This window comes from Felis catus, chromosome A1 (genome assembly GCF_018350175.1).
Source record: "Felis catus isolate Fca126 chromosome A1, F.catus_Fca126_mat1.0, whole genome shotgun sequence".
In the NCBI taxonomy this organism is placed as follows: domain Eukaryota; kingdom Metazoa; phylum Chordata; class Mammalia; order Carnivora; family Felidae; genus Felis; species Felis catus.
Genome location: NC_058368.1, coordinates 104,454,192 through 104,479,560, shown reverse-complemented (window position 1 = coordinate 104,479,560; position 25,369 = coordinate 104,454,192). Strand labels below are relative to the sequence as shown.

Genomic DNA, 25,369 nt, shown 5'->3' with positions numbered 1-25,369 from the left:
GGAAATGTCACAGCTAAGATTAGAGGCCCAAGCAGTACGTCTCGCCATGCTTTGCTGCATTGTTCGTCCTAAGTGGAAGGACTCAACAGGGTATAACTAACTTTAGCCCAATTTGAAAGTATTAGCAAGGATAGCCTTTTAATCTGGCATTCCCATTTGTTTCTAGATAACTCACTTTCCCAGTTGGTCAAAATAATTGAACTGCTTGGGTCTGCACATTGGCAGACCTCTGAATACCAATTAAAATGGCAGTCTTTACATGCTAAAAGTATACATGGGAAGCAATACTCAGCTGTACAGAATCGTAGCCCCGGATCTACCTGGTGTTTGAAATCACTCACTAGGAATAAGCAATTAAAAATGAATTCTCTTAAAAATCTCATTTATCTTCGTATTTGAAGGTAAGGTGGGGATGGGGGGGGGCACTTTTAGGGAATCTAGTTACCGTGCCTTTTCTTCTTTGAGCAATATGAGGAAGATTTATTATTTATTTGTGGGAATTTTCACCACAGAGTATGCCTAATTTTGCATATGTTTGCATATTCTCATGTTTAAAGAAAAGGCTAGGAAGAAAAGCAGTGGTTTCCTGTGTCTGCCCCCATGAGAGACAATACCTTACTTGGGGGGAGGGGAGGACAGGCCAAGATGGAGCCTTGGATTCAGAGAGAAGCCATCCCCTCATGCTACATTAGGCAGTTGAACACAAGCCCAGAGAGCCCACAGCTATTTGGAAGTGGAGGTGAAAGCCTGCCGAGATGATTGAATTTGAATCTGTTGCTCAAGGGCCCCGAGTATTCGTTCACTTCTAGCACAGAGTCCTTCACAGAAGCACCTTGGCTTACAAATTCCATGCATTCTGTGTGGAAAGTCTCACTGCTTGAATCTCAGAGGCCTTCCCAAGCTCACGCTTTCAAAGGTCATTAATGCAGATTAAAACACTCTACTTTGAACCGGGATTATTCCCTGCAGCTTGTAACTTTCAAGAGGGGCGGGGAGGTGGTGTGGAGGCTCAGTGGAATAAGTATTTTGACAGTGTTTTTACTCTTTATTCCTTCTCCAGCTTAAATACAGAGCCTAGATTTGTATACCTGATCCAGGGATAGAATGTTGGAAAGGGGGGTTGGAAGCACAGCTCTTAGAGAAATCTCTCTGGAATGAAAATTCTGGAAAAGGTTTCCAACTGGCAGTCAGAGATACTGGCTTCTGATGGGAGAAACCACAAGGGATGTGGCACTCGAGACTGGCTGTGACATTGTGTGTGCCTGGTTCACACCCATCATAAAGCAAGCTGCTTGTGAGCTGTGGAGTTAGCTCACTTTCTAGGCCTCTGTCAGAGAATGTCAGCTGATAGTGGGAACATCTTGGAAAATATTTTGGAGCGTGTGAAGTAGATCTTTGCTTTGGAAATCTTTGAAAAATCCCTTTTCTAGTTTCAAAAATGTATGCATAGCTAATAAATATTTACATCTTTAGGTGCCTGGTAGAACTCTTTACCATCTTATGCGATTATTAGTTTCATGTGAGTTTCTGCTAGGAGTTTTCTCTTTGATATCAGTATAAATGACCAGATGGCCAGGCGCCCCATTCTCCCTCGACCCCAGTCAGAATCCCTGAGCCTGGTCCTGGTCCTGCCTCTGATAAAGGCAGATATAGAGCAAGACACCTTCTGGGAAAGAAACGGAAAACTGGATTATTTCTGTGGACTTGGTCCGGCATCACGGCCGTGGGATTCTATTCATCTTTCAAGCCTGTTTATTTTTCCTAGCTATAGGGAGCAAGTTGTAAAAATTTCTGGTTGGTAACTTTTATTTGTAAGGAGAGTACTCACTCACCAGGTTGCTAGTTGGCTGCTTAAGTTCCTATTGTGGCTGTTTCTTTCATCTGTGTTGTATCCAAGAACTCAAATACAATGTGTCTGATCACAGATGCCAAATAAGAGTAACCAGTAGGTTTCATACTTCAGTGCAGAAGAAGCAATTTCTGGTGGTGGGGGGTGGTGGTGATTGGGAGAGGTAGGTTGTGGAGCTCTGGTTTCCTAAGAAAATAAAAGAGAGGGAATCCAGTATACAAACATGTAACAGGAACCCAGCCTGGATTCACACGGTTAATAACCTGTGTCTCTTTGTATAGGAAATACAATACCAGCACTTATAAACCCGTGGGCAAGGGAGTAGCACAAATAAAAACTTCATTTGTAAGAGCCATCTTGTCATTTTCCAAACACCTTAATGAGAAGGGTATTATAATTTTAACGGAGATGCAAATAATCTTTTTTTATCTTCAGTTTCTCTGATGATAATGTTGGTGGAATCTCTAAAATACAGAAAACAACCTAGACTGGATTATTTTTTGTTGTCTTTTTGTTAACAAAACTTTTTTCCAACGAAAGAAATACACCGCCCTGTCCTCAAATACAGACATAACCAATCAAGCTAATTTCCTAAGGGTGAATTATCCTTAGCTTCTGTGAAGGAGCCTCTGGTTTTTGAGCGTTTGACCCCTGGAAGGAATTGGAGGCCTCGGAAAGTCCTTAGGAGCTGTTTGAGGAACAGGCGAGAAGCTAGTTTTGATGGAGGAAATGTGACTGGAGAAAGTTCGGAGATGATCTTTTGGTCCTGTCTTTATTCTAAAAACCTACCTATCTTGTTGTAAGTCCATTCCTTAAGAGATTTTACTCATGGGTCACCAGATCTTGCCTCCGAACAAAGAATGTCTCTTAGATATGTATGACTGTCCTCCCCGACTCTTGAAAGAGGCTGTGGTCACTGGACTGCGTTTTCTGGCGGGCTGCCTGGCACCTGGCTTTGTCGCTGCTGGATGCAGTCAGTCTTCCCCGACTTCCCCAGCTCCTGGGACTCGCCAGGCAAACGTAGGAAAGCAGGCTCAGAGTCAACAATCCAGGTGATAAAAGACTCTAAATTTAGAAGACTTTTCCCTTCCACATAATACAATTTGTTTCTTCTTCCCACACAAAACAGGGCTGTCCAGAACAACTCTGAAAACACATGACCCTGCCTCATCCCTCCCACTTGCAGCTGTCAAACCTTCCAAGGGAAATTCTTGTGCCCTGAACACTTTTGCTGCGCCACACATCATAATCCCATGGTTTTTTGTTTGTTTTATGTGTGTGTGTGTGTGTGTGTGTGTGTATATATATATATATATATATATATATATATATATATATATATCTTCTTCTTTTTATATAAGAGTGCAAGCAGGTGAGGAGGCAGAGAGAGGGGGACAGAGGGTCTGAAGTGGGCTCTGCAGCTAACAGACTGATGGCAGCGAGCCCAAAGTGGGGCTTGAAATCACGAACAGTGAGATCATGACCTGAGTTGAAGTCGTGATGCTCAGCCGACTGAGCCACCCCAGGTGCCCCCATAATCTCATGTTTTAATGTTTGCTGACGCTGAAAACTGCTAGTCCGTGTGTGCGGAGTGTGAAGGTAGGCTAATGGGGAGATAGAGACCTGTCAACCTACCCAGTTCTTCTGGATGGATTCAACCAGACTCTCTCGTAGGTGGCAGCAGGGGAAGAGCTCAGCCAGGTGACCAGCCTTCCTTCCTCACTCACGGGGTTTTGGGGTGGAGGGTTTCTCCGGAGCTGCCAGGAAACATAAATTCGGGGGTGATATAGGAGTTCTTTGAGCAAACAAAGAGAGCCAGTGCCCTGCTAGCAGAATATCCATTAATTTTTAATTTTTGAGTTGGAAATGGCACCAGAGATTATCCACATCAGGGTTTCCGAGGTGGAATTTGCAAGATAAACCACTGGGGCTAAGAAAGAAAATACAGGAATTTGTACACATTTTTATACCCCAAAAATAAGAAAAATTAAGTTTTACTAATATATGGATTGACAGTTGCTCCCTCTCCTGTTCTTTAAGTCAGAAGGGTGTATGTTCGGGGTCGGGGGTGGGGGTGGGGGCGATGGTTGCTCACTTGTCCACAGCATGTTGCATTGTGTCTGTACATGTTGGGTTAAATTAATTGGCTTAATATTAATTAGTTTCAACTAAAGTAGCCCTCAACAGCAACCACAACAACAACAACAACACAAAAAAACAAAAACCAAACAGCAACAACAACCAAGGCAAGCAGCTTTAAAAGATTCTGGTAAAAGGGCACCTGGGTGGCTCAGTCACTTAAGCATCCAACTTCAGCTCAGGTCATGATTTCACATTCCATGAGTTCAAGCTCTTCATCGGGCTCTGTGCTGACAGCTCAGAGCCTGGAGCCGGCTTCAGATTCTGTCTCTCTCTCTCTCTCTCTCTCTCAAAAATAAATAAACATTAAAAATTTAACAAAGAGGGGCGCCTGGGTGGCGCAGTCGGTTGGGCGTCCGACTTCAGCCAGGTCACGATCTCGCGTCCGTGAGTTCGAGCCCCGCGTCAGGCTCTGGGCTGATGGCTCGGAGCCTGGAGCCTGTTTCCGATTCTGTGTCTCCCTCTCTCTCTGCCCTTCCCCCGTTCATGCTCTGTCTCTTTCTGTCCCAAAAATAAATAAACGTTGAAAAAAAAAATTAAAAAAAAAATTTAAGAAAGAAAGAATCTTGTAAAAAAAAAAAAACAAAGTATAAATTTAAAGGTATCACTAACTGTGCAAGCAAGAATAAGTGAACACTTTGAAATGGAGTTGACAACTTTGTTCTAGGACACACTTTGTTCTAGGTTCTTGGTTTATTAGCCAAGCTGGGAGTTAAAAACTGTAACACAATCAGTACTGATCAAACGTTAGCCCCCAATTCCAAAACTATCAAGATGATGGAATGAAACACAGACTGACATGTACTGTCATTAAGAATGAATATATTGGAAGGAAGTGTATACTTTGCCTTGAAAAATGATAATATGAAAGTGCCACAGAAAAATATGAATACCCCTGCGCTGGTGAAACCAATGTTTAAATTCACCTACTGATCTTTATAAAATTTCACTAAATGATGTTCTGAAGCCTGTTTTGAAGTTTTTACTTATATGCAGAAGTAAAAAAGCTACATATGTTTAAAAACTGTCTTTCTGGGGCGACTGGGTGGCTCCGTCGGTTGAGCATCCAACTTTGGCTCAGGTCATGATCTCAGTTTGTGGGTTCGAGCCCCCATCAGGCTCTGTGCTGACCTCTTGCTCAGATCCTGGAGGCTGCTTCGGATTCTGTGTCTCCTTCTCTCTCTGCCCACCTCCCTCCCCCCACTCATGCTTTGTCTCACTGTTTCTCAAAAATAAATAAATGTAAAAAAATAAAAATTAAAAAAACCAAAAACTGTTTTTCCTCCCAGTACAAACCCAGATAAGATACTATGTTGAAAACTATCTAAAATGAGTTTCTCTGTCACAAAGTGCTGTGAAAGTATTATTGAAGGTGTTACTGTATCTTGAAGAAGCAAATACATATTGGAACAGGTTGCAGAGGGCAGAAGACTTATTTTGCATTTGTAAGATGTTAGATCTAGCCTATTGTATTTGCTCATTTCTGTTTGACCAATGAAATACGCTAAGTGCCCCCTTTTGGTGAGCCATCACTAGATGAAATTCATTCACAATCTTTATGAAAATGTTTTGTGAGAAAAACCAAGTAGTGTTCCCTCTTGAGAAGCAGCTGTTTCTTAGAGAAGGATTCCAGGGTGAGGTTATAAGAGATAAATTCATTCACTGCATCATTCATAAGCAAGCTAGGGCAGCCAAGATGTTGAAGCCAGAGGTATACCAAATGCTGCGGGATACTTCATAATTAATTTTATAAAAAACAAATGTGTAATGTACAGTGTAGTCAAAGCAATACAATATTTTGTATTAAGTTGAGAAGGGACCATGAAAATCTTCTGTGCCACACAGAGATTTGCTGGTTATCTTATAAAAAAATAATTGAGTTGTCCAACTTACAGATAAGTTACATTCATTTTTCTTTTTATAAAAAGTAAAGGGTTCCCTTGGGGCGCCTGGGTGGCGCAGTCGGTTAAGCGTCCGACTTCAGCCAGGTCACGATCTCGCGGTCCGGGAGTTCGAGCCCCGCGTCAGGCTCTGGGCTGATGGCTCAGAGCCTGGAGCCTGTTTCCGATTCTGTGTCTCCCTCTCTCTCTGCCCCTCCCCCGTTCATGCTCTGTCTCTCTCTGTCCCAAAAATAAATAAACGTTGAAAAAAAAAATTAAAAAAAAAAAAAGTAAAGGGTTCCCTATTTTGTTAACCATTTCTGTGATAATGAGCCACTCTAGTATGCTACCTGTGGGTCATTGTTTAAAAATACAGAGCATAACTAATTTGTCCTTTCAAGATAAAGATGTCATTTTAAGAATAAGAAGATAACTGAATTTTAACGAAACTTATTATAGGGAGAACATTGTGAAAAACAGTGTTTGGAAATGTTCACACTGTGATTTTTTTTTTTTTTTTTTTTTTTGCTTAGAACTATGACAGCCATTAAAACCCAGCTATGTAAAATAAACCGAACATGGAACTAGACCTTCAGATTAACGTATCACAAATAATTAATCTAGCTTTTCAAATATAAGGCATATTCATTCACACTATTCTTGATAAAATAATGATTATTTTTTAAGATAAAGTATCTGTACTCTTAGATATATAAAGAAATAAATATTGTTTATTTACCTTATACTTTTTGTGCTTTTGATGCTAGTTTGATAATGCACCTAATATAGTACATCGCACATATCTAGTAAGTAAGCATGGCATGCATGCTCCAAAGTATTTTAGTATTGGGATTCACGAATTCAGTAATTTTTGAGACTCTAGCTCTCAGCTAAAGATTCTGAAACTTTTGGTGGCAGGGAATAGCCACAGAATCTTTGAGACAATAAAAGATAGGTGTCCTCTTTCAGAAAAATGATACACAGATGCCAAATAAAATTGTGCCCAGAATCAGGGCGATCCCACGGCCCCAATGAGTAGCTGTTGTCGTGGACTCTGATAAACCCCCTGGATGAGGACAAGAATGCCCTAAGGAGTTATGTGACTTGCGCAGGGTCGCACAATGCCATAATCTCATCTTTCAATCAAGACCTGCTGAGCATATGTCATTGCATACAGGCTTCTGTCTGGCAGCTGAGGATGCAAACAGGACGATGGAACTCTATCTGGGTCGCCGAGGAATCCACAGTTTCAGCAGGGACTCCAGGGTGCAACCAATAATCACAATTCCATTTGTGTTTGGGAGAAACTTGTTTACTTGACCAGCATTAAACGCGTGTGCCCAACTGTGTGAGGGCATTTTGCTAAATAAACTTCATAGAAAACGCAGAGATGGGTAAGGCGACACTTGTAGATAATCAAGTGCCAATTACCGGCTTCAGCTCCCAGTGCTTTTTCTAATGCACCTTTTATATTGTGAACGTCCTGATGCTCCTGATTGCAGTTTGCCACTCTGTTTCCTTCATGCACTAAATGATGATGTACAAGTAAAGGGAGGTGAGGCGGGGGGGGGGGGGGGGGGGGGGGGGGTGGCGGGTCACACTCCTTCCTATTTCTAAGCAACCAAAGCTCACTCTTTGGGTTTACGTGCACCAGCATGCACTCCCCTGCCTGTGGAATAGAGCACTGAACTCTTAGATAAATTGGCAAATGGAAGAAAACAGGCAGTAATAAAGGAGGTATGGAATTTTATAAGCTTCATGATCTCTTTCCCCAAAGGCCTGAATCTATGTAATGAGGTAGTAGAACAAATTCCTGCCGAGTCTGAATTTATTCCTATAAGGAAAAAAGAAAAAAGAAAAAAAAAAAGGAATGATAGGAATAAAGTAAATGCAAAATTGTTTTTTCTGCTCAGGTCATTAGTTGGTAATATTCTTGAAGGTGATGTAGAGTTTTTCCTACAAATATTGGGCTCTTTGTGGGGACTAAAAATAAACAGAGCAGCACAGGGAAATAGGCAAGCACTATTGATCTGCGTCAGGGCCGTTTCCACTTTAATGTTTGCAAAAGGCACAGCCCGGTTGTGCAAACCTATTTATAGGGAACAGCTTCCTCATTGCTATGTATAGATGATAAAAACAAGGTGGACTGTCAGGTAATTTGGGTTTATTGTTAGGAAATAGGACTGGGGGGCGGGGAGGGATCTCCTCCAGAACTGGTGAGGAGGGCTTATCCCACGTGTTCCTGTGCCTGGAAGGAAAGACCCGTGGAATCCAGTGTCTGTGCCCACACTGCCCGTGGACACACCTGTGGCCTGAGTGCCGCCTCCAAATGGTGTTTGTTTACCTCTCAGCTGCCGCAGCCTCCCTCCCCTTTCCCCGGTGCCGGAAGCAGGACCTAAAACAAACAGGGTGCCTCCAAGACCCCCCTGCCCTTCTGTCCCTGTAGAGAGCTCTGACTCCCCACTGGTATTGAGGGTGCTTGTGCCCACCTGTGCGTGAGCGTGTGGGTCTGGTGCACGTATGCACACCTGGAATGTTTTTGTGGCATCCTAACATTTGGTTCTCCCTTTTTTTTTTTTTCTAATTTGTTTTCTCTCCACTCATTTCCTACCAGAGTTCTTTACTCCTCGAACACCCTCCCCCCCACAAACACTTATTTTTCTAGTTCCCTTCCCACCCCATTCACCAGGTCTCCACCCCTGGGCTCTTCTCTTCTCTTTTCTTACACCTGTCAGTTCAATTCAACAAGCGTTAGTGAGTGCTGAGCGCCTGCGAAGTTCTGGGACTAAAGAGACAAACAAGACAGGATCTCTGTCCTCAAGTCCTCTGTCCAGGGGGACTTGCGGTCTGCTCTCTGCCCTCTGCTCTCCACTCCAAGTTATCGATCGCTCCCTCCAGGCAGAGGTTCCCGCCAGGATTCTCCACTGTAGTAACAGCTAAGCTTTGGTTCAGAAAACAATAATTCCCCCCCCTAATGTCTGAGTTATGAAAGGAACGGGGGCTTGCAGCAAGGGGCGCATATACCCTGAAATGTGATCAGGGCTTGAATTCTGTGTGTTAAAAATATCAAAGGGATGCTAATGGCCTCTAACACCTTCTAGAGGCTCCGAAGTGATGCTGTTTCACCTGCAGGCATAGTTGTCCAGGCTCTGGGAAATGGCCTGTTGACAGTTTCCACTCCGATGTGGTATTCTTAGTGCCAGTGCCATTGCGGCACTGGGATGCTGAAATAACTAACCGTTTTTAAGTCGGCGCAGAAAACAAACGGACCAACCCTGATGGAGCATAGTAACAGTGTGCTCCAGGCTGGGTGGGGCTGGAGAAACTGCTTTCCATCATCTCTGTGTCCGTTTCATCCCTTTAGATCTTTTACACTGTAAGTTTCTCTGTCCATCCAAATACAACATGAGTTTATTCTCAACGAACGAGACGCCAAGAACAGTGACAGGCAGTACATGTTTCAATCACAAAACGGTGTGCCAGTTGCATACAGGCCAGACTTAAAAGCAAGAGGTGGAGAAGGAACTGGCCAACTAATAAACATTTTAAATAGAACCCTCATCTCTATGCCTTGGTCTTCTGATGATCACCAGACAAATGGTATTGGGGCTGAGATAATGGGAGATCTTTACCCTTCAAGGCCTCGCTGTGTGGAGGGAATTCTCAACTGGTTTCATCATTCGCAATAGGGTTAATGTCTTTCTGGTGGCTGGGAAACCTCACTGGCTTCCCAGCTTCATTCTTTACATCCTTTTGTGCCTTGTCATGCTTCACCGAGTCTACTCTGTTCATCCCTGGTCTTCCTCTGTTTCCCATTCCATGCCCTCTGGAATGTGTCACTATGCGTCTTTTCCATTCCGCCATGTCTCTAAGTGGCATGCATCCAAATGATTACAGCTGTCTTTCTTGAGCCTTATGTAAAGTAATTCATTCTTGCCTTTTCAAAGAGGAGTGAGGGTGTGAGGTCAGTGACACTGCCATATCCAGATTATTCCTCATCCTGCTTCGTGTTCTAACACCGCCCACTGTTCTAGAGCAAATAAAAGTGGCCAGGACCAAATCCACCACAACTTTCCCTGATCATTCACCGTGGCATGGAGAACAGATTGGACGTGGGCACAAGTGGAAGCAGAGGAACCAATTAAGAGGCTACCTGAATAATTCAGGTGAGATCTGATGATGGCTTGGGGAAGATGAAAACAGTGGCGATGGAGACGGTGTATAATTTCAAGGTGGAAGGACAAACGGGACTTGATAACGATCTCACTATGTGTGATAAGGAACGGATGGAAGCATGATGCCTCCTAGGTTTGGGGGATAGGGAAGTTAATGAGGGGGGTCTGCCAGAGGGGAGGGGAACAGCCCCAGCACAAATGAAGTTGGGGAAATGATGTGAAGGATCTCTTTCAACTAGTGAAAATTTGACTTAAGATCATGAATAGTAGGGGTGCCGGGGTGGCTCAGTTGATTCAGCGACCGACTTCGGCTCAGGTCATGATCTCACAACTGGTGGGTTCGAGCCCCACGTTGGGCTCTGAGCTGTCGGCACAGCTGTCAGGTTGGAGCCTGCTTCGAATTCTGTGTCTCCCTCTCTCTCTGCCCCTCCCCTGCGCGTGCTGTGTATCTCTCTGCCTCTCAAAAATAAATAAAAATGTTAAAAAGTCATGAATCTTAAAATACACGGAATAGCTCTTTGAAAACTATGAAGTTTGGGGTGACTGTAAGGCATTGGTATTATTTGCTTTGCTCCATAACATGGCCCTGATGGCCTGGTCTGACTTCCACCCAGCGTGGTGCATTAGTAATGCCTCAGTTCTGTGAGGGGGAGGGCAGTGCCTTATCCACTATCCCCTTAGTGCTGACGGTCTTGCAATGAAAGGTGTTTGGTATGTTTATTGGACAGGTTAGATCGCGTATTTGATTTAGAGAAGAGTTGGCCCTCTGGAAACAAACAGCAAGTTTTGAAAATACATCCGTCTTTGAGGGGCAGTGATGCCCCCCTCCAATGCCAGAGCACCAGGGACTAAATCGGCTGGGACACATTACCACCAGGTGACTGTGTGTGCAGAAAGTGCAGTGGCAGTGAGGTCCGTTTATGGCTGGGAGTAGCACAGGGAGGGCCCGATCTGAAAGTCGGTCAGAAAGTAGTCTGGAGAACAAGGATTGAAGCTTGGAGGCCCAGGATGCAGGTCAAGTCATTGAGGTTTTCGCCCTGTAAGGTGGCTCCTTGTCCCCAAGGCGCAGGCTACTCAGGAGGTTGTGCTGGGCTGGCTCTCATGGGCTCATTGGAAGTTGGTTGGGGCATAAATGCCATAAAATTAGGCACCATATAAGAAGAGAAAAAAAAAAAAAGTCTGCCACCTGAAAAAAGAGAAAGAAAATGGCCCCCTTTTCCAAACCATCTACATTAGCTAAAAACTTCTTATACCAACTGGCAATATTTTATGTGTTTGCCCCGACTGAGGCCTATAGCTCACAGACCTGCCAGTGTTACACGATCAATATAAAAATTCCAGTTGTTTTGCTGACTTAGGTATTCACTGAGGGATTATCTGGGAGACAGACCTGAAAAGCAATTATGTGGAAAGTTCAATATGCTAGTTCTCCTTCAGCGGGGTTGCTGAGAGGGTACTTTCTGGAAACTTCGCCGGTTTTTTGGCAGGTGCACCTTCCTCCTGATGTCTTGTGCCTGTGGCACCACATTTCCAGTCTTAGTGTCGTACTTCAGTCTGTCGCTGTGGGGCCTCCTGAAGTCACATCCACAAATATTTTGGAGCTTGTTCTCTTGACCACAAATCGTAATAGTCTTTCAGTTTGTTTTGGCCTGGCCTGGGATCGGCAGGAAAGAAGTGGTGCAGGCGAAGGAGTGAGCTTCTTGTTGAAAAGACCACCTTTCTCAGGTTGATATCCGTGGAGATATCTGTTCGTTTCCTCCTGGCGTGGATTTTATAGCGTCCGTGAAGCTCCCTCCTCTCCCCCCGATTCTTGGCCTTCCCCCACCTCACCTCCCCACCCCCACCTCTTCTCCCCAGGGTGTGAAAGTACATTTGCGGCCGTCCCACCTGAGTCCCACCTGATGGCTGCCGTGTGTGTGTGTGTGTGTGTGTGTGTGTGTGTGTGTGGCCTCAGCCATGGAATGCTGAGTGTTTGCACAGGGGTTGCTGAGAGTCAAGTCAAGAAACAAGCCTGTTGGGGGGCGCCTGGGTGGCGCAGTCGGTTAAGCGTCCGACTTCAGCCAGGTCACGATCTCGCGGTCCGTGAGTTCGAGCTCCGCGTCAGGCTCTGGGCTGATGGCTCGGAGCCTGGAGCCTGTTTCCGATTCTGTGTCTCCCTCTCTCTCTGCCCTTCCCCCGTTCATGCTCTGGCTCTCTCTGTCCCAAAAATAAATAAACGTTAAAAAAAAAAAATTAAAAAGAAACAAGCCTGTTGGTACGAAGCCAAAAGCCCATTTAGGGTAGCTGCTTCAGTTTCACCCCTGATCCAAGCTGGAGCGGGTTCTCCAAGTGGAGGAAAGCGGAGGAGTGGCATGAAAAGGGAGCAGGAACTTTGGGCTTTACCCTTCAGCTGCTGGAGCAGAATTCTGGTTCACCACAGGTCAGCATCTTCTGTTTTCTGATCAGCAGCCCAGCCTGATTGGTTCGCGGTTATTCGGCTCACTGGGGCCACTTGGAAGATGCTTCTTTTGCATTTCCATGATCCCCCTTCCACCACCACCCCCCCTTTCCTTGCCCATCAAGTTTTGCAGTTTACTCTGTGACCCACATAAAGTAAAAGAAAACCCCCACGACCTAGGAATTCCCGTGTTGTGAGATATGTTATTTCCTGCCATTGAAAGGATTATTTTACACTGCCAGCAAGGAGGGCTTTCAGGAATACGCTAACACTCTATTTCCTCCCCCTTAGTATTTCCTCGGTTGTCCTTAGAGTGCCAGTAACCTCCACTGGGTTTCTGTACTAAAAGTCTTTCAGTGTCTCCTGGCTAATGATAAATAATCAGCCGACTATTGATTTTGATCATCTTCTAAAATAACTGGCCGTGTTTCCTTGCCACATCGACGCTATGGCACACATGGCCCATTCCTCAAGAATGGTAGCAGTCAAGCCTAGGTTGACCACATGTACTCAATCGACACAGAGACGCCCGGCTGGCTCAGCCGGAAAAACATGTGACTCTTGATCACAGGGTTGAGTTCAAGCCCCACCTTGGGGGTAAAGATTACTAAAAATAATAAATAAACTTAATTGAACATGGAAATTGTTGCTGACCTAACAATGTCTCGAGAGAGAGAGAGACAGAAGATACAGAAAAAGGATACTCTTACTAAAAAAATACAGTGTCCAGTCATTTTGGGTAAACTGGCATTTAGGAAGATAAATCGGTTATTCGACTGTTTCTGTTAGAAACAGGATCTGAAGCTACAGGCAAGACTGGCCTGAGTTCCCTGGTCCTTTCACTTTGGGGTATCAGGTGGTGAGAAATAGCAAGCCTGTTGACCACGGAGGATATTCTCTTCTTCCTCCCATCCCCGCCCTTGCTAAAGGAGGACAGTGTTTCCCTGATGATGAGCCTTTGGATGATTACCGGTGTCTTATCGGTAATGATAATGCGGCAGCGAAGGTTCTCATGCATTCATTATTAGTGTTTTCACTAACACTGCTCCCTGAGGTGATTAAAGATCCTGGATCCAGACCCCACTGGAGGGGAGCAAGTACTCTAACCCTGTTTAAAGCCACCACCTCTGTGCCCTCCTGTCCCTTTCCCTGTTGTCATTGTTTCCCAAACTTGACTCTTCATAACCCAGTGATCGACCACGAGTGACCTGGGTCCCGGCTGAAATGACTCTATATGGACAAGGCAGGTGACGTAAACATGTGATGCTCTAGTGCATGAGGGAATAGGGGAGCACCAGACTCTCAGAGAACAGAGAGGCCCGAGGCCTAAAGATCATGAAATCCTCCCCCCCCCTCCCCACACCTTCCCCCCTCCCCAAATGTAATACCCATGACTTTCAGGCTCCAGGATGCCAGCTGAAAAGTGATTTAAGCAAATCTGCACCCATAAGGCCCGTTATGCAAAGTAGTTCCTTGGCCTGGAATGTCTGCAGTCCCACATCTCATCCTCCACAGCTGGGCTTGAATTCCGCCTTCCCAGACAGATCCAGTCCCCCTCCCCCTTGCTGCTTAGCGCCGTAGTTATGCTTCTGCTCACCACATATCACACTCCGCCTTCCACTGGACGTACTTGGGTAGCTGTAGTAGGCTGCTGAAAGGCTGCATCTTCGAGTTTCTCATTCCATCTGCCCTTAGCATTTATTTCCATATAGTGGATTCTCAGTAAACCTTTCTGTTGGGAAAAAGGGGAGAAAGCAAGCCTAGTTTCAAATCATAACCATTCAAAATGGAGACACTCTATTATACTATAGTCGTGGCATCCGGTGGAAAAGTAAGCAAAAACCTTTGCATGCCCAGGACGTGAGTGTTTCTCTGCCAAAAATAATTCTGAGCCAAGTCATCTATAAGCATATCACAGAATTAGGGAAGTCCCTTTTTTCTCTTTGTTATGTCCAGCTGGACTGTTAACGATTAATGTGGTGCATTCATTCATTTGTTTTTTCACTTACCACTTCATTTATAGAAAACACAAGCACAGGGCAGGCTTGAGTTCTCTGTCTGAAATAATTGCTTGACTCCGGGGATCACATAACCTGTGGCATCCAAGCAGTTAGAACTCTAGGAGAAGCAAAGTAGGAACCATGCACCACCCTGGAAAATAAATAGCACCTTAATGTCAGAATGTGAGAAGCTGTCTCATGAAGAACAGGCTTCAGAACATCCTAAATGAGTAACCTCATGCACAGTAGCATGCTGGCACAGTGGCCGTATTGATTTATGTATTAGTGCTTTATTTAAACTCTGTGCCCAAAGGTAACTGAGTAGTACACGGCTTCTGAGTCCCACCGGACCGGCCTGGGAGAAGGCCTCCAGATCTTGATGTAGGCAGGAAGTTAATCTGTTGTTTTGACGTCTGCCTTTGTTAATCATTGAGCCTTTGACACTGAGATTTTAGTTTCAGGTTGGGTTCATTGAGGTGTAACTTGGACTAAGTTTACCCTTTTTTTAGTGTACAGGACCATGCATTTTAACAAATGCATACGGGTGTATGATGACCATTGTGATCAAGATACAAGAGAGCATCAGCACTCCCCAAATTTCTTTTATGCCCTCTTGAAGTCAACCTTCCCTTGCACACCTAGCCCCTGGCCACTACTGACCTGTTTTCTGACCCTGTAATTTTGCCTTTTCCAGGATGTACTATAAAGGAAATCATACGCCATGCAGGCTTCTGAGTCTGGTTTCTTTCATACAGCATAATGAGATCCCTCCATGTTGCTCTGTGCATCGGTAGCTAGTTCCTTTTTATTGCTCAGTAGGATTCCCTTCATCGTATAAATGTACTACTGTTTATCTCTTCACCAGTGGAAGGACATCTGGGTTCTTTCCACAGTGGGGTCATTATGAATAAACATTCCTATCCCATTTTTTGTGTGGGAATATGTGTTGTCATCTACCTTAAATAAATACCTAAGCATGAGATTGCTGAGTTGAATGACAGGTGTATGTTTAATTCTTATAAGAAACTGCTGAATCATTTTTCAAAGTGGCTTTTCTGTTTTTGCGTTGCTATAATATTCACCGAGGGAGGTCCACCTTTAAGGTTACATCCACACCATTTTAGATCATTTTGAGAGGATTATATATTCCAGGGAGATTGAAGATCCCTCAAGGTGTCGTTTTGCTTGTCCTGCCTCAGCTGTGGGTACCTTGAGAGGAAAAGAGAAATGGAATAGGGATGTGGACCCCAACTCAATGGGTTAAGCTTTTTATTTATAAACAGAACTTTTTTTTGTCTCCTAACTAAAAATGATTAAAGTGAGTGTTTGGCTGCTTGGCAAGACTCTGCCCTGATATTCAGAGGAGATTAGAGTAGCTTTGCAGATAAGCTCCGAAAATCTAGCTGGCCACAGAGTCATTTCCCAGCCCTCAGGCAGTCGCTGGGTGTCCTGGTGCTGATGTCATCGACAAGGTCGAGTCCTGGGAATCTGAAGATGGCACATCTTTTAAAAGGTGATATTTCCAAGCCTTGGACAAACTCTCAACTGCCTAACAGCTGATTTCTTTTACCTCCTCACCCGAATGCTTTCAGATCCTGACCAGTGGAGACACTTTGCAGGCGAGGCTTCTTATCACCTAGTTTATGTTTGGTTGAAATCAGGGATTATGGAGTTGGCCTCCACACCTGGCCTCAGCCCTAAAGCAGGGGAAATATGTCTGAGTGCTTTCTGGCCTTGGCTATGGTCAGCACCTTTATGCTCAACAGGAAAATCAGTTCAAAGGCTATTTGCGTTGGAGGCTTGGTCCTCCTGTGGCCTATTGTGGGTCACGGTAGCTGGCTTTAGAATCGGCGGGGGCATCCCAAACAGGAAGGAAAAAAAAAAAATCAGTGACTTGTGGAATGTCTGATGCCCTCTGGTAACCTTCAGAGTTCTGTGGTAACCATACAGGCAACCGTGACCCGCAAATCCAGCCAGTAACCCTCCAGGAACGGGTTACTCACTGTGTTTGAGTAGGAATTCATGGAGTGATCCTGACCAAGGAAAACATTCAGCCAAGGGCACTCGACTCCGTGGGGCTTTTGTACTTTACCCTCAACTCCACTCTAACAAAACAGAAAGAGGGGCGGGGTGGGGGGGGAGAGTAGATGGAAAATGATCATTTTCTGTCTGATTTTGCTTCATGGAAGCAAATGGAAATGTCCATTCAGTACCCACCTATCAGCCACAGAGTTGCAAGCGCCTGTTCTTACTTCCCCGAGCATGTGTCCTCCTCAGAGGTACTGGGAAAGGCTCTACAGCATTGTCAGACATGTCTTGTGTTCCATCAGGCTGATTTGACGTTCTTCTTATAGACACCAGTTTGGACAGAATGGTGAAGATCAATAAATAGGATACCTGTGGTATGGAGAGGAAGAGGTTTGTTTTGTTTCCAGCTACAGATGGGCCTGCGGGTGCACTTTTTAGAGCCAAGTTACCAGAATGTGAGAGCAGAGGAGAAGATGGGCTGGGTGGGGGTGGGGGCGGGGAGACAGTCACAGGTTTTGATTGTACCATATTCCCTGGGGCATCCAGCCCTTTTGTGACTGTTGGGCATTAACTAAACCCACGGGATGGCTTTCCCTCTTACTGTCCAGTAAATTGTTTCCCCCAGAGCTGCCAGCATTTGCAGCCAGATGACTTGTTCACCTTGGTATACTGCACACGGCCTGAAGAAGGCCCAATTGGCAGGCCCCGTCTGTGGATTCCGAGAGGCAGCAAGTGCAGGGAGAGATGTGGGGGCACTCTTGCTTGCTAGGCATATGGTGAGTTCACAATGCTAGACGTTTTAGCAGGCCATGGAGTACCTTTGCCAAGGGAAAGAATACAGCGATAATGAAACTAGGGACAAGAAAATGCTGTAATAGAAGACGCCATCATGCTGCTAAATTTCATTCTTATTCCTAGGGCAAGTTGATACTATTGCAGGAGACACTAAGGATCAGAGCATGATAGAAGAGGAAGCTGTTCACAAGCATCAGTGATGTGCTGTACGGATCGTGATTCGCGTATTCATATCGGTGCTAGCAGTAAGAGGTTTCTTTCCTTTACGTAGTTCACAACGCATTGTTTGCTGGACCATAGTAGCACTGAATACTGCACAGATCTCACCCTTCAGCGGAGGGAAGGGGTCAAGATGAGCCAAGGGAAGGGGTCGAGTTGGGTCCGTGTCCCAACTCATTGAAACGTTTGCTCCATTTTTACACTTAAATTTACAGGGATCTGGCATTTGTATGCTGGCAAGATCCATAGCATCTGGGGGAGGGGAAGGGGTTGCTAAATTGCCATTAAAAATTCCTTTGCTTTCTGACAAAGAAGTCAATTCAGAAACTTCCAAATGGTCTTGCTACTTGAGCCTCTACGTCTGCATTTGAAATTGTTCCCCTCTAGTCCTAGTATCATAGGCTTTTTTCTTCATCAGTGAAGTGTGTACAATCTCCTTCATGTCTAAGGAAACCAACTTTTCTGTTTTCTCCTTTTAAGTTTTTGTGAAAATGATACAGGTATCAGTTAAAGAAATAAAGTAGCACGGAGAAATGATTATATTGAAAAGCCATGGGACTCCCCGCGCCCCCCGTCCAAAATGGAAACCACACTGAGAAGGGGCTAGATTTGGGCGCATGAGGGTGGCTCAGTCGGTTAAGCCTCCGACTTCAGCTCAGGTTATGATCTCGCGGTTCGTGAGTTCAGGCCCCGCGTCGGGCTCTGTGCTGACAGCTCGGAGCCTGGAGCCTGCTTTGGATTCTGTGTCTCCTTCTCTCTCTGCCCCTCCCCCGCTCATGCTCTCGTTTTCTCTCTCTCTCTCTCTCTCTCAAATGTTAAAAAAATTTTAAAGATAAAAAATTTTAAAAACGAAAAAGAAGGCGCTAGACTTTTAGTTAGGAGTTTGGCGGCAGGGGTGGGAGGCGGGAATGGTGCTTAAAATGCCCGAGGAGAAGGTTTTACTGCACAGTATGTTGGCACATATTCTAGCCCTTCTAGTTCTTGCCAGTTTTTTTTTAACGGTTTATTTTGAACTCATTTTAGATTTACAGAAAGGTTACCAAAAAATAGAATTTCTGTATATGTCCCTCACCCAGCTTCCCCTAATGTTAATATCTTACATATAGCACAGTTTGACTTGTAAAAGTAAAATTTGGGGTTTCTAGCATCGGGCACGGACCTAAGGTGGGGGGTGGGGAGGGGAGAGAAACACGAGGAGTCTCCGCCGGCCCAGTGAACCGCTCTCCTTTTCACCCCCTTTGGAGTCCCGTTCTCAGCTGCAGGTGCCCGGTGAGGCAGGGGCTTTCCTGGGACACTGCCAGGCAGCTCTGACGTCCTCCCACCCTTCCACTCTCCCAAAGTTTTCTCCTACATGTTCTAGGCTCTTACCTCTCAGTGTCTATCAGCCAGGGTTCTTCTCCAGAGGAAGGAACCAAAGAGATAGAGATGTAAATGACAGATATAAAATTAGCTACAGATACAAATGCCGATACAGTGAGAGAGACAGAGATAGATTTATTTTGAGACACTGACTCTCATGCACGACTGTGGGGGCTGGAAAGTCCAAAATCCGTAGATCAGGCCGACAGGCGCGAAATTCAGGTAAGACTTGATGTTGCAAGTCTCGGAGTCCTAAATCCCCAGGGCCGGCCAGCAGGCTGGAGACTCAGGCAGGACTTCTATGTTACAGTCTTGAGGCAGAATTCCTTCCCTGGGAGACCTCAGATTTTGCTATTAAAGCTTTTAACTGATTGGATTAACACGCCCAGGCACACACACCACCCCTCGAATTATGGAGGGTAATCTCCTTTACTTAAAGTCAAATGATAAGAAATAGTAATCCCATCTACAGAATACCTTCACAGCAGCATAGAGACTAGCGTTTGCCCAAACACCTGAGCGCCACAGCCCTGTTCACACATAAAATTAACCATCGTCTGTTCTGTTCTCTTTGCCAGCCTCTCCTTGACCTCCAGAAATTTGTTGCAATCTTTCTTCTTCCCCTGATGCTCCTCTCCCAGTTGTATCCGAGTTACATCCCTCCCCTTTGTGTTAACATTTTATTACAGTCTAAGGAGATAAGCGCTTCTATTCATTCTACTGTCTTCTACTTGTAGAAACCAAAGTTTACTTGTAAAGAAAACCTGATTGCTCCTGCAAGTGCCTCTCCTAAATACAGGCGTGTAGGCAGAGGTCAGCAGTCCTTTTGAGATTAAAAACAACAGCAACAAAAACATCACATGATTCAACTCCCATGTATTTATTTGCTTTACATATTGCTCAAGACAGATTTCCAATATTGATTCTTAGGGGTGTCTACTGCATTGTACTTATTTGGAATTTTTCAAATATTTACTTTATCTAAAAGGACCTCTCCAAAGGAAATTGCTTATTTTCCTGTTTGTTTGGATGTAGGTCCTTCCAACTTTGAATATTTGAAAAATCTTCACGATATGAATCCTCAGCCTTCAGTCTGACCCGTAACTTTATTATTTTAATTTTCAAAATCACAAACAAAGCTCTTTGAAGGGCTTACTCGCCTCTGTAATTCACAGCACCTAGAACGGTGCTTTGTCCCAAGTAGGTGCTCAAAAATTTTTTTTAAACGTGCTTAAGTTTTTAAAAACATTCTCTAGCTCTGTATAATAATGGTATGATTCAAATGCTTCAATTTATGATAGTTCATTCATTCCTCAAATTTGATAGTACTTGTCAGGTAGGGTGGGAGCAGGCACTTTTAAGTCTCATTTTATAGGAGGGATACTTGGGCTGTGTCTGAAATGGTAAATAATTTGCTGAGGCCATGTAGCTGACAGTTGCTGAACGTGCCTGAGTCCAAGTCTTCTGATTCTTAATTTTATGCTCCTTATTTTGCATGTATCACAGTATGTTCTACATATCCTTATGGAACATTAGACAATGAACATATTTCTATAAATCCTACTACTGTTAGATATGCTTGCAATGAACTCACATTCATGTCATGTTCTGCTAATACGCTAAACTATCCCTTTCTTTATAAGAAGTTAAGTTTCCTTGAACAATCTACCTTGTTGTTTCCGTATGTGTTCTGTACCCATGGACCAAATAGTCCTCCATGAAAATTGCTCTCAGCTTTAGGCTCTCTCCCAGCAAAGGTGTGTTTGAGAATCAAAGGCCACTAGATCACCCAGGGGGCTCAGTCACTTAAGCGTCCGACTTCAGCTCAGGTTATGATCTCGCAGTTAGTGAGTTTGAGCCCCACGTCATGCTCTGTGCTGACAGCTCAGAGCCTGAAGCCTGCTTTGGGTTCTGTGTCTCCCACTCTCTACCTCTTGCCCGCTCACACTCTGTCTCTCTCTTTCAAAAATAAATAAACATTAAAAAATTAAAAAAAAAAAAAGAATCAAAGACCACTGATAAATAAGACACAAGGATACACTGAACAGCATAGGGAATATAGTTAATAATACTATGACAACTCTGTATAATGACAGACTGTAGTGGATTTATGGTGGTGACCATTTCCTAATGTATGTAGTGTTGAATCACTATGTTGTATACCTGAAGCTAATTGTATGTCAACTACACTGCCATTAAAAAACAGAATCAAGACCCCCTTTGTGTTTTCAGAATTTGAGCCTTCCTACAACTGCTGAAAATTCATCTGTACAAAAAAGACATGCTTCTAGTCTTAATATAAAACCATCAAATTAAACCTAACACATCATTTACTGATAGCAAATGGAGGTGCAACTCCTCTCCCACACCTCCCAAGATGCATCTTTTCAGAAATCAGGGGCCCCTGGGTGTCCCGGTTGGTTAAGCATCCGACTCCTGATTTTGGCTCACTCCGGCCGTGATCTCGTGGTTTATGAGATCAAGCCCCACATTGGGCCCCTTGCTGATGACAGCACGAAGCCTGCTTGGGATTCTCTCTCCCTCTGTCTCTCTGCCCATCCCCTGCTCTCCTGCATGTGCACACGCTCTCTGTGTCTCAAAATAAATAACATTTTTAAAAAATCAAATCAAACCCATCACATAATTTACTAATAGCAAACAGACTTGCAACCCTTTCTCTCCCATACCTTCCAAGATGCACTTCACCAACCGCCTTGTTAAAAAAAAAAAAAAAAGGTCATCATTACAAGTACAGACTCCCTGTTACAAACCTATAGTGATATTTTTTAAAGAAATACCACGTGTCTTGATTTAGTATGAAACGCAAGTGACAGAACCCACGTGTGGTCCCCAAGAGCAAAGCCCCGTGACCCAGAGCCGTTCCCATGGTTCTCAAGCTTCTCCTGCCACCAGCCAGCAGCACACAGGGGGACAGTTTCCTTGCCACGCACTCTCTACCTTTGGTTTCCCCATTTTTCTTTCTTCCTCAATTTTTCTGGGACCTCTCCCCCCCCCCCCCCCACCAGGCCCTGTCATTCCACTGGACTTGCACACACATCGAAAGCTTAAATGCCTCGCTCATCTTAACTGCATTTTATGTATTATTCAGACCAGTTTCATCAGGGCAGGTCTCATCTGATTCCACTCAATTTGCCAGAGGTTTAAAGGATTAAACAATCCTTCAAGTATTTCCTGTTATCACTCCTCTTCTCTCAGTGCATGGGAGCATCCTTTGGGCCCGGACGTCATAAGCTCCAGTGTGTGACCTGGCCTTCAGGGACCCCTGAAGCCCCGGAAGTGAAGGGGGAATAATGTGAAGCTGAAGTGTGCTTTCGAGGGGAGTGGCTCTGTAGTTTTCCTCAGATCCTAAAAGGGACCCATGACCCAAAAAGGTTTAAGAACCTTGACTGGCTCTCAGTGGCCCTGCACTCCTGCCAGATCATTCTGTTTTCACTTGAGGCCTGGGCAGGGCTCTGGCAATGAGCCAGCAGGCCCTGGAGCCACAGCCTGTGTCCCGGCTGGTTCCCCGGTCAGCCTCCCGGACCCACTGGGCTTTACCTCCGGAACTTTCCAGTGTGCTGCCCCTGGGCTGGGCCTCACCTCTGCTGGGCTTGTCTCATTCCTTCCCACATCCCCCTGTCCTGGCATGGAAGGTGTTCCTGTCCTGTTTCTTTCCCAAGCAACGTCGCTCCGGTTTTTGTTTGTTCTGGAGCCTCTTTTCTGAATATGGAGGTCCACCATTTTTCCTCAACCTCCTGTCTGCCCCCCCCCCCATCCGTGTACCTGGCCCATCGCAGAGCCACTGCCCTCCCTAGAGGGTGACACACTCCCTTCTTAGGGAATCGCATCACTCAAAAGACGGATAGCATCCCCATGCCTTGAGAAACCCTGGCAGTTTCTTCCCTTCCAGCCCCCTAAAACTGCAGGGCCCACACGAACATGGTATAGTTCCATCCAAAGGCACCTGGATGCAAGCAGGTCTTACCCTGCTTCAGCCTCATCTAAATAACCTCTGTCTCTCTCCCTGTCACATGATAGCGGGTTTCCCATTCTCTCTCTCTCTCTCTCTCTCTGTCTTTTAAGTTTATTTATTTAGAGAGAGAGAAAGAGAGAGAGAGTATCCCAAGCAGGTGACAGGAGCCTCGAACTCAGACTGGGAGATCATGACCTGGAGCAAAATCAAGACTCAGATGCTTAACCAGCTGAGTCACCCAGGCACCCCCAGGTTTCAGATTTTCTGATCAACTTTTTGCTGTTAGAATTGGCAAAAAAGGCGCCTGGGTGGCTCCGTCGGTTAAGCGTCCGACTTCGGCTCAGGTCACCATCTCACTGTCCGTGGGTTCGAGCCCCGCGTCGGGCTCTGAGCTGACAGCTTAGAGCCTGGAGCCTGTTTCAGATTCTGTGTCTCCCTCTCTCTCTGACCCTCCCCCGTTCATGCTCTGTCTCTCGCTGTCTCAAAAATAAATAAATGTTAAAAAAAAATTTGTTTTGGGGCGCCTGGGTGGCGCAGTCGGTTAAGCGTCCGACTTCAGCCAGGTCACGATCTCGCGGTCCGTGAGTTCGAGCCCCGCGTCAGGCTCTGGGCTGATGGCTCGGAGCCTGGAGCCTGTTTCCGATTCTGTGTCTCCCTCTCTCTCTGCCCCTCCCCCGTTCATGCTCTGTCTCTCTCTGTCCCAAAAATAAAATAAACGTTGAAAAAAATATATTAAAAAAAAAATTTGTTTTAAATAAAAAAAAGAATTGGCAAAAAAAAAAAAAATAGCCAACACCGATTAAATATGCAAACCCTCAAGGAAGGTGGACACAGATAAAAAGATAGGAAAAAAGGTAAAGTCACACAGATTTTCAGTGCTTTCTTCTGGTTTGGGTCTTGGCTTTACGTTAGGCCTCTTCTAAGAGAACCTCTGCATCCTGTGCTCCTACTGATTTGCTGCCCGTGAGGTGTCTGGAGGTGCAGGAGGCACAAATGGAACGTAAGTTGAGGGACATGACTCCTTGACCATTTGAGCTTCAGTGGGCTGAGCTGGCATCATAAATCACGTTGGCAGAGAGGGTGGATTTGGGGCCCTGAGTGAACTGCCGTTCCAAGTCCAAAGTTAGCTCCCCACGAGGTCTGCATTCTCAGCCTGCTGACACTTCCGATAGTCTTTGCTGATACCCAAAACAGAGAATTCGAGCCCTCCCATATTTAGATCCCTGCCCTAAGTCGGAGTTCTGAGCTGCCGCGTTGCTGTTTCTGATACACGATCCTGAGCCGAGGAAGTGACCGGCCTGTGGCCTCACAGACTCGAGAGCCGGGTCTGGGGCAGAGGGCTAGTTCCTGTCCTCAGATAGGGATGGGCACACCACGGCCCTGCCAGATCTCTCACCTACCCCTTCCCTCCCATCCTGAGGCCAACTTTTCAGAAGGGATCATCTGTCCCTTTGTTACTGAAAAACGAGCAGCTCTCTGGGGAAGCCAAAGTCCCTCTAAGGGTGTGGAGCAACTGCTGGGCATTATGCGTGCAATCCAGCCATATGATTCTTCTGCATGTTTCCCGATCCCTTGGTCCTCCTGCAGAGGAGAGATAATGCAGGCGTGCACGGCTAACCCCACCGGAAGCCCTTCTCACGGTTAAGAATTGTCGATGAGACTTTGCAAAGTATCCTAGGGCCCACTGCTACCAGATGTCTCCGTCTAATCTGTCCAAAGAGTTTTGGGGAGGGGGAAACATTATGATCGGTGTTTAGCTGGCTGTGTGAACAGACTGTCAAGAACAGCCTAAACCCATGTGGACACAGTGGAAGCGTCCTCCTGTCACATAGCACATTGAGCTCTCCCAACTTCTGACCACAAGTCCTTCTTCCATGTAATTATCTTTTTTTTTTTTAATTTTTAAATGTTTTTATTTATTTTTGAGACAGAGACACAGAACCCGAGCAGGGGAGGGGCAGGGAGAGAAGGAGACACAGAATCCAAAGCAGGCTCCAGGCTGTGAGCTGTCAGCACAGAACCCAACGTGAGTCCTGAACCCACGAACCGTGAGATCGTGACCTGAGCCGAAGTCAGACACTTGACTGACTGAGCCACCCAGGTGCCCCCACCCCTTCCTCCATTGAAAGAAACTAAAACAGGGATGCCTGGGTGGCTCAGTCAGTTAAGACTCTTGATTTTGGCTCAGGTCACGATCTCACTGTTCATGAGTTCAAGCCCCACATCAGGCTGTCTGCTGTCAGCACAGAGCCCGCTAAGGATCCTCTCTCTCCCACTTTCTCTCCCTGCTCCTTCCCCACTCACTCTCTAAAATAAATAAACATATGAATTAATTAATTAATAATGAATAAAAACAAAACAACTCTTGATTTCGGCTCAGGTCATGTGATCTCACAGTTGTGAGACAGAGCCCCACATCAGGCTCTGCGCTGACAGTGTGGAGCCTGCTTGGGATTCTCTCTCTCTTCTATCTCTGCCCCTCCCCTCCCTCAGAATAAAAAAAAAAAAAAACCTT

The 25,369-nt window shown here is 45.3% G+C and overlaps 1 protein-coding gene and 1 long non-coding RNA gene across 6 annotated transcripts in view; one reads left to right on the top strand and one right to left on the bottom strand.

The window, feature by feature from the left end:
- Nucleotides 1-25,369, top strand: part of MARCHF3 (membrane associated ring-CH-type finger 3) — a 151,867-nt gene that overhangs the window by 14,834 nt on the left and 111,664 nt on the right. Inside the window, exon 1 of one of the 2 annotated variants that reach the window (XM_045058472.1) lies at nucleotides 17,530-17,548. The exons of the other annotated variant lie outside the window; for it this stretch is intronic. The gene's annotated coding sequence lies outside the window, so the exon portion shown is untranslated. Of the gene's footprint in view, nucleotides 1-17,529; nucleotides 17,549-25,369 lie in introns of those variants that run through there. 2 annotated transcript variants of the gene reach the window in all.
- LOC102900144 overlaps nucleotides 1-25,369 on the bottom strand; it is a 135,824-nt gene that overhangs the window by 9,268 nt on the left and 101,187 nt on the right. For 2 of the 4 annotated variants that reach the window (XR_006598571.1, XR_006598559.1), the window contains 7 exons: nucleotides 17,169-17,326; nucleotides 16,698-16,877; nucleotides 16,484-16,585; nucleotides 14,490-15,689; nucleotides 14,078-14,212; nucleotides 3,485-3,606; nucleotides 1,833-2,035 (listed from right to left, as the gene is read on the bottom strand). This is a non-coding gene — a long non-coding RNA (uncharacterized LOC102900144). The remainder of the gene's footprint in view (nucleotides 1-1,832; nucleotides 2,036-3,484; nucleotides 3,607-14,077; nucleotides 14,213-14,489; nucleotides 15,690-16,483; nucleotides 16,586-16,697; nucleotides 16,878-17,168; nucleotides 17,327-25,369) is intronic. The other 2 variants (XR_006598550.1, XR_006598565.1) reach the window with 2 other exon arrangements.